This window comes from Trichosurus vulpecula, chromosome 1 (genome assembly GCF_011100635.1).
Source record: "Trichosurus vulpecula isolate mTriVul1 chromosome 1, mTriVul1.pri, whole genome shotgun sequence".
In the NCBI taxonomy this organism is placed as follows: domain Eukaryota; kingdom Metazoa; phylum Chordata; class Mammalia; order Diprotodontia; family Phalangeridae; genus Trichosurus; species Trichosurus vulpecula.
Genome location: NC_050573.1, coordinates 371,125,164 through 371,133,537, shown reverse-complemented (window position 1 = coordinate 371,133,537; position 8,374 = coordinate 371,125,164). Strand labels below are relative to the sequence as shown.

Below are 8,374 nucleotides of genomic sequence, written 5' to 3'. Positions count from 1 at the left end.
TCATCTGCTACTCTCCCCTTCTTCTCTTTTTTTTATAGATGGCTGCTTGCACACCTTAATTAGAATCAGGTTTTCTTAAACTTTTTCCACTCCTCACTTTTTTTGTTTTAGCAGCATTCATTGGAGTTGTGTGGCCCGAGGGCATGAGCAGCGCAAACTGCCATGCTTTCTGTTCAGAACCAAGGCTGCAGCGAAGTTGCCGATGCAACACAGGCAAGTGCTGCTAGAAACACCTTGGATTCATTATGTGTTTGATTTTGAATTATTTTTGGTCATTGCGTGTTCAGAAATTTTTTACTGTTGCTAAATTTTGTTGTGACCCACAGTTTAAGAAACACCAGATTAGATAATTTCCCTTAACCTTCTTTACCTGTATTCTCCCCTCTTTCCATTCTTAAGATCATTAAGATGTAACAGAACCACTCCCAGGCCTTGTTTAATTGGACTCCCTCTATGAATCCTGGTGACTTTGAACAAAGGGAACACATTTATCATTTCTTCATATTTGAGCATAAGCAGTTTATCCTTGTTTAATTCATTCATATTTACCTTTTTATATTTCTCTTCCATCCAAAGTTTGAATTGTAAAGTTTCTCTGTAGCTCTGGTCTTTTCATCAGGAATGCTTGGAAGTTCTCTTTCTTCAAAGGTCCATTTTCCCCATGTAGCATTCTACTCATTTTTGCTGAGTAAGTTATTTTTCGTTGTAAGTTCACATCCTTTGCCATCTGGAATATCATATTCCATCTCCTCCTTTAGAGCGATGGCTGCTAAATTATATGTGATTCTGTCTGTGGCTCTTCAGTACTTGAATTACTGATATTTTTTTCCTTTGACATGGAAGCTCTGGATTTTGGTTATGGTGTTCCTGGGAGTTTTCATTTGGAGAATTTCTTCAGGAGGTGACTGGTGAATTCTTTCTATTTCTACTTTGGTGGTGCTCTGGTTCTAAGAGATTTGGGGCAGTTTTCTTTTAAGATTACTTGAAACAGGACATCTAGTCTCTTTTCCCCCTAGATCTGTGTTTCAGTTCAGTTGTTTTTGCTATGAAATATCTTATATTTTCTTCAATTTTTCCCAGACTTTTTGCCCTGTTTTACTATTTCTTGTTCCCTCATGTTCCCTCATGGGGTCATGGTTTCTATTTGGTTCATTATAATTTTTTTAGGGACATTGTTGCTTGTGCAAGGTTTTGAACATTTTGTGCTAAGCCACTAATCCCCTTTCCAATTCTTTATTCCATAGCTCTCATTTTTCCCATTTTTTTCCTCAAGTGCTCTCATTCCATTTATTAAAAAAACACTTTAAACTCTTTTAAAAAAGCTCTTATTTCATCACTTTCAGGAATTCCAGGTGAGTTTGTGCCCAAGCTATGTTTTTCTCTGGAGCATTGCTTGTAGATGTTTTGAAATCATTCTCTCCTTTTGCAGTTGTGTCTTGAGTGTCCCTGACGCTCATTATGGTGGGGTTCTTCTTCCCCTTCTCTTCTTCCTCCTCCTTTTTGTCCTTCTTCTTCTCCTCCTTCTCCTCCTCCTCCTTCCCTATTTCTTAACTTCAGACTTAATGTTAGTACTGGGTCCTATAGTAACTTCTGGAGGTAAGGTCTAGGCTAGTCTCAATACACCTTGCTTACTGTATTGAGTCTTGGTATTCTAGGTTCTCAGGGACAGGCTTGGGATTACCAAGTTTTCAGTGCTCTGAAAGTGGTTTGATCCAAGTCAAAGTATGACTGCTGCAAGTTCCAGACCTGGGTTTGGGTCTATGCAAAAGTAGAATGATCCTGGCTGCTGTGCCTATTGGCCATCTAGTAAGCTTTGTTAGCTCAGAGAGGCATAATTATAAGCTCTTCTTTGGTCCAAGATTTCTTCCCTGGTTATTCTGATGCAGGCTAGGCTAGATGTTGGAATTGAGACCCCACTTTGCAGATGAGGTCTGAGCCACATCATGATGCTCTTGCTGACTTCTGAACTTCCTCTTTTCTCTGTACACGATCCAAGGACTTCCTATTAGGAAATGCTACTACCTACATAGGTCTCTTTCTCAGTCCTTCCTGGATCCATGACCTGAAACTGAGTGGGGGTGTGTGTGACAGAGCTGCCAGTTTGCACCTACCTTTGTTCCTGTATCTTGATATAGGTCTGGTGTTGCTTTGGTCTCAATATGAGACCTCCTCTTTGCTCTCGTGCAAGTCTCTCCCTGGGTGCTGGAGTACTCCATTCACAGTGTGCTCCTTGCCTGACCTGTCCCTAGTATTCACAGTCTTCCATGTCTGCCTCCTCATGCTGACCTAGGCTAGACAAAGGACTCTGTGACATCTTTTTTTTTTTCCTGGATTGCCCTCTCAGAATTCTGTCTGGTAAATTTTCTAGATCTATTTAGAGGATTTTGTGGAAGAGAGCCCATTGCACTGCTTCCTATAACTCTACCATTTTGGTCCCCCTTCCATTATTATTTTCACTAGAACTCTCAGAGATGTTAGGAGGAAGTGCTTTGTAAATTCTAAGGCACTATGGAAATGTCAGCTATTATTGTACTTTTGGTTTTATAGATAAGAAAGCTTAGGCTCAAAGAGGTAAAGCAGCTTGTCCAATATCACACAGGTAGTAAATTTCAGAGGCACTACTTGAACACAGCTCTTCTGACTCCAAATTCAATGCTTTTTCCATTATATTAACCTGCCTATTGCATCACTAGCTACCTATTAGACACTTTGAACTGGATTTCCAATAGGCATTTCATTCTCAACATATCCCAAAGAGAACCTACTATCTCCTCCCCCCCACCCCAAACTATCACTCTTCCAATCTTCCATATTTATGTCAATGGCCACTTTTCCAGTCACCCAGGTTCACAATCTCAATCATCTTCAATTTATCATGCGTCTTCATTTCACAAATCCAATCAAGTCAAGTCAACAAGCATCTATTAAGTACCTATGTACCAGGCACTATGCTAAGTGCTGTGGATATAAAAAAAAGTTAAACCATCCTTGCTCTCAAAGAGCTCATGATCTACTGATGGAGAAAGATGACACACAAAGAACTAGGTACAAACAAATTATATGCAGGATAAACCAGTTTCCGAGTCTTATTAATTATACTTCTACCACATCTATTGCATAAAGCCTGATCTCTTTATTTATATGTTCACTGCCTTAGTTCAGGCCCTTGACCCCTCTTGCCTGGACTAATACAGCAGATTGGCCTGTCTTCTTCTTGTCTGTCCTCTCTCTAAAGCATTCTCCTTACTGTTGCCAAAGCTATTATCCTAAAGCATAGGTTTGACCATGATGTTATTCCATTTATTAAACCCCACTGGCTGCCCACTATACACTTCACTCTTTGTCATTTGAAGCCTTTAACAACCTGACTCCAACCTATTTTTCTGGATTTTTCATAGTCTTCTACCCACACTCTATGATCTAGCCTCACTGGCCTTTTTGCTGATTTTCAAACAGCATCCCCAATCTTTGTGCCTTGATACAGGCTGTCCATGCTACCTGGAATGCTTTCCCTCCTTACCTCTTCCTCTTAGAATCTGTAGTATTCTTGAAATCCAGTTCAAGAATTACCTCTGACAAGAAATCTTTTCTAATCCTTGCAGCTTCTATTACCCCCTCCTTCAAATTACCTTGTATATATTTATTTATTTTGCATATGTTTTTGTAGACTTTGCCCAGTTTAGATGTCAACAAGGTTGAAGCCCATAAGGGGCAAAGACATTGAAATGTAAAGGGAAGGACTTTCAGATGAAAAGGAAGCATTCTGCTCCTTAGAAGCAGATCTGTCTATCCAATAGACACCATTCCCTGTGAAAAGCATCCCAAGCTGAAACACTGGTCTAGTTGGGGCACTGCCTTGTGAGATGCCAGCCCAAGTCAGTAGCGAGCGATTCATTCATAGCAGGCATTGATACACTGATGCTCTACCCTGCAAGGAACTTCATGACGATAATCCAGAGAAAGAAAAGACATTAAGGCCCTGTTATTCAAGAGTTTTCATTTGCCTTGGCCAAATGTGTTTCCTACACGTGTGCCCCACTACCTTTGTACTTAAAATATGGGTTTGCTATTTTCACCAAAGACTCTGTACTCCTGGGAGTGAGCACCTTAGTTTTAGGGACAGTTCCTTCTAATTACTGTTACTGCTCTCATTTGAGTAAATGTCTGTTCTGAAAAGCTAATTGAATTTACTGATTGATGGTTAAAGGGATGTACATTGGTTGGGTCTCATTGTGACAGGGTCAAAAAGGTAGCCATCATTTACCCCTAGAATGTGTCCCTCTGCCGACCCAACTTGCCTGGCCCCAGTGTGGTTTGAGGGAACAATCCCAGGGATGGTGGTACATGATGATAGATTTATACACTGAATGTACATGTTGTATTACTTAGTAGGCTCTAAGCTCTTTGAGGGCAGAGGGCATTTTTGTCTTTGTCTCTCCAGGTCCTAACACAGTACTTGAGACATGTTAGGCATTTAAATAAACATGTTGTTTAATTGTTTGACTGCCTACAGGAATTATGGGCAGACTTGCCTTACTTGAATGCACAACATGTGTTAGGGAGTATAGATAAATAGTACCAGATTATGAATGATTTCAAAATGAGGTAGCAAGTCCTTAACTGCACATGATCGTGAACACTTTGTGGGTTCAGTTTATCTCCAACATCCTTTTTAGCTCCAACATTTGATGACTGTGTGATGATTCTAGAGGCAAGGTGACACAGAGGATAGAGAGCTTATCATGGAGTCAAGAAGACCTAGGTTTGTGTCTTGCTTCTGACCCGTGGCTATGTGACCAGAGGCAAGTCACTTAATCTCTCAGTGTACAAGGCAGTTCTCTAAGACTAAAAGATGTAGAGCACAGGTGCTGATTTGCATCTGTAGAAGGAATTTTGTCTGTTTTAATTACCTATGTCAATAAAATCACAGGTCGTGTCTCCATACTCCCTGCTCCATCCCCCCAAAAAAAGATGACTCTAAGGATCAGTACCTGAGGAAGAGGGGAAGGAGAAGGAAATAAACATTTCTATAGCATTTACTCTGTGCCAAGCACTATGCTAAGCATGTTTCACAAATATTAGCTTATTTGATCTTTAACCTTGTGAGATAGGTCATAGTATTAGCTCCATTTTACAGCTGAGGAAACTGAGGCATACTGAGGTTTAAGTGACATGCCCAGGGTCACATAGTAAGTATCTAAGGTCACATTTGAACTCAGATCCTAACTCTAAGGCTAGCAACGTATCCACTGTACCACCAGCTATCTTTGTAGGAATAAAGGAAAATGAGACAAATCATCGAGCTGTGGTTATATTTTACAGATAGTTTATTTTTTTCCACATTTATTTATTTTATTTTTAATTTGTGGAATAAAACAAGCATGTCCATAACACAATATAATAAAAAGATGATTGTACATGAAACTGCAAATCTATTATGCACAACTTGCTATTCCTTTAAAATATATGATAAAGTTTATCATATAAATTTCTTTTTTTCTTTTTTGTCTATATATGTAAAATTATTCTATACATACTTCTATTTACCATTTCTTTTTCATTCTCTGGATGCAGATAGCATTTTTCTTCATATATCCTTTATAGTTAATTTAGATATTTATAATATTCAAAATGGCATTCACTCAAAGTCATTCTTAAAAAAATATTGCTGTTACCGTATTCAATGTTCTCTTGGTTTTGCTCATTTCACCCTTCATTATTTCACGCAAGTCTTTCCATATTTTTCTAAGATCGTTTCTTATAGCACAATAGCATTCCATCACAATCATATTCCACAATTTGTTCAGCCACCAAACAGTTCATTCAAAACAGTGGCAGTGCCAACCTCATGGATTTGTGGCCACCTACTTTATAGAGGGTCATCCAAAGGCTCCTTTTTATCAAAATATCTTCCTCACTATCCAACTGCTGTTACCTAAAAGTCACTTAGTCCAATAGCAATCATTTATTGCTCGTATGCCAATCACTGTGTGCCAGGAACGTACAGGCAAAAAGACAATCTATGCCTTTAAAGAGCTCATATTCTATGGACTAAACAACATGCAGAGTAACTGTACCTATGAGATACATATAGTGAAAATGGGAGGTAATCTCAGAGGGAGGGCCTGAAGAGGGATAGGGAACCTGTGGAAAGCCTCCTTCAGAAGGTAGGATTTGCACTAAGTCTTACACAATGCCAGGGAAACCAAGGGATGGAGCTAAAAAGGGAGAGCATTTTTGGCATGGAGAACAGTCAGTCAATAAACATTGATTAAGCTCCTTCTAAGTTCCCGGCGACAGTGCTAAGGGCTGGGAATACAAAGAAAGGTAAAAGACAGCCCCAAACGTCAAGGACCTCACAGCCTAATGAGAGAGATAACAGGCAAACAAATATGTACAAACAAGCTACATACAAGTTTGACAGGAAATAAAGAAAAAAGGGAAGGCACTAGAATTAAGAAGGTGAGTGCAAGGCGTTCTGCAGAAGATGATATTTTTGTTGTGACTTGAAGGAAGCCAGGGAATCCAGGGGGCAAAGACCAATCAATCAATCAATCAATCAATCTGTAAACATTTATTAAGCACCTACTATGTGTCAGACACTATGCTAAGCACTGGAGATGAGGAGGGAGAGCATTCTAGACACAGGGAGGATAGCAAGGGAGACCATCTGGAGCTGAGAGATGGAATGTCTTGTTCATGGAACAGCAAGGAGGCCAGTGTCACTGGATCAAAGTGTACATGGTGGGGAATAAGATGTAAGAAGACTGGAAAGGTGTTGGTGGGGGCTAGATTATAAAGAGCTTTGAACACTAAAGAGAAGATTTTGTATTTGATCCTGGAGGTAAGAAGGAGCCACTAGAATTTGTTGAGTGTGTGTGTGTGTGTGGGGGGAAGGTCTCATGTATGCTTTAGGAAAATTACTTTGGTAGCTGAATGAAGGATGAGTTGGAGTGGGGGGAGACAAACCCACCCACCACCGGCTATTGCAGTAGTCTGAATACATGAGGTGATGAGGACCTACGTGTGTGTGGCAGTATCAGAGGAAAGAAATATATTCAAGGGATGTTGCAAAAATGAAATTAACAGGCCTCAGCAACAGATTGGATAGTTTGAGGTATCTAGTGGGCATCCAGTTCAAATATCCGAAAGGCAGTTGAAGATACATAACTGGTGGTCAGCAGAAAGGTTAAGGCAGGTTATGTAGCTTTAAGAACATCAACAGAGAAATGAAAATTAAATAAATGGGAAGTGATGAAATCACCAAGTGAAATAGTATAAAGGGAGAAGAGGGCCCAGACAGAGCCCCAAGAGACAGATCTCCCGGGGATACCTACTGTTAGAAGATGTGACCTAGATGAAGATTCAACCAAGAAGACTAAGAAGGAATGCTCTGATATGTTGGAGGAGAACCAAGAAAGAGTGGTATCCTGAAAATCTAGAGAGAAGAGAGTATCAAGGAGAAGAAGGTGCTTAATAGTGTCAAAGGCTACAGACAGGTTAAGAAGAATGAAGATTGATAAAAGGGCATTGGCTTTAACAATTAAGAGATTATTGGTGCAGGTGCAGAACTACCCTGCCAGGGGCCTTGGTCTTGCCTAGGCTGTGGGGGCCCAAAGACACCAGAGTAGAGCAGGAAGGGATGAGGTTACTGCCTGGTCAGAACAGGCTGTGTCAGGTAGAGTGGGAGCCAAATCTGACATCCAGCTTCCTGTGTCCCTCCTGAGGCAAGAAAACAAAAGAGACATTTGTGTGATCCAGGTTTCTCCAGAACTGAAATACATGGATTACTTTGTGATTGAATGGACCCTCCACAAGATTCTTACTGGCTATGGCCTAATACATGGTGAAAATGCATAATTTTCTAAAATCCAAAAATAATGCTAATGTTCAGATTGAAGGGAAGGATATAGATGGCTGTCTGTGTGTGGATTTTGGTGGCATGGTGATTCATTTAGTGTTCGCAGGGACCTGAGAAACCTATGGATTGGAGAAGTTATGAATTCTGGACACTTATGATGATCAGTTAGCTCAGATCACACCAGAATCATTGCCTGAAGATTTTATACTTGGATTTATACAAGTAAAGATGCTTTCAACATTTGTTCCATTAGAGAGAGATTTGTTCCATTCGAGAGAGATTAAACCGAAGTGTTAAACAGCCACCGACCTCAGAGACACATGCAGAAGAAGGAAGGAGGAAGATTTAATACTGAGGCTTTAGATGGAAAAAAAGTTTGCTTGTGTATGTGTTTACCATTTACCTGGCCTGTGTAGAAATGGCCAGTTATTTTCACAATCACCTCATCATTCTTAGCAGACAGCTGAAGATGAGGAATAACCACCTCAGTACTAGTCAAATTCTACAACTCAT

General features: G+C 40.1%; 1 pseudogene; it reads left to right on the top strand.

Moving 5' to 3' along the window:
• The first annotated feature begins 7,509 nt into the window (after positions 1–7,509).
• LOC118838618 lies at positions 7,510–8,158 on the top strand (annotated as a pseudogene).
• The last annotated feature ends 216 nt before the right edge of the window (positions 8,159–8,374 follow it).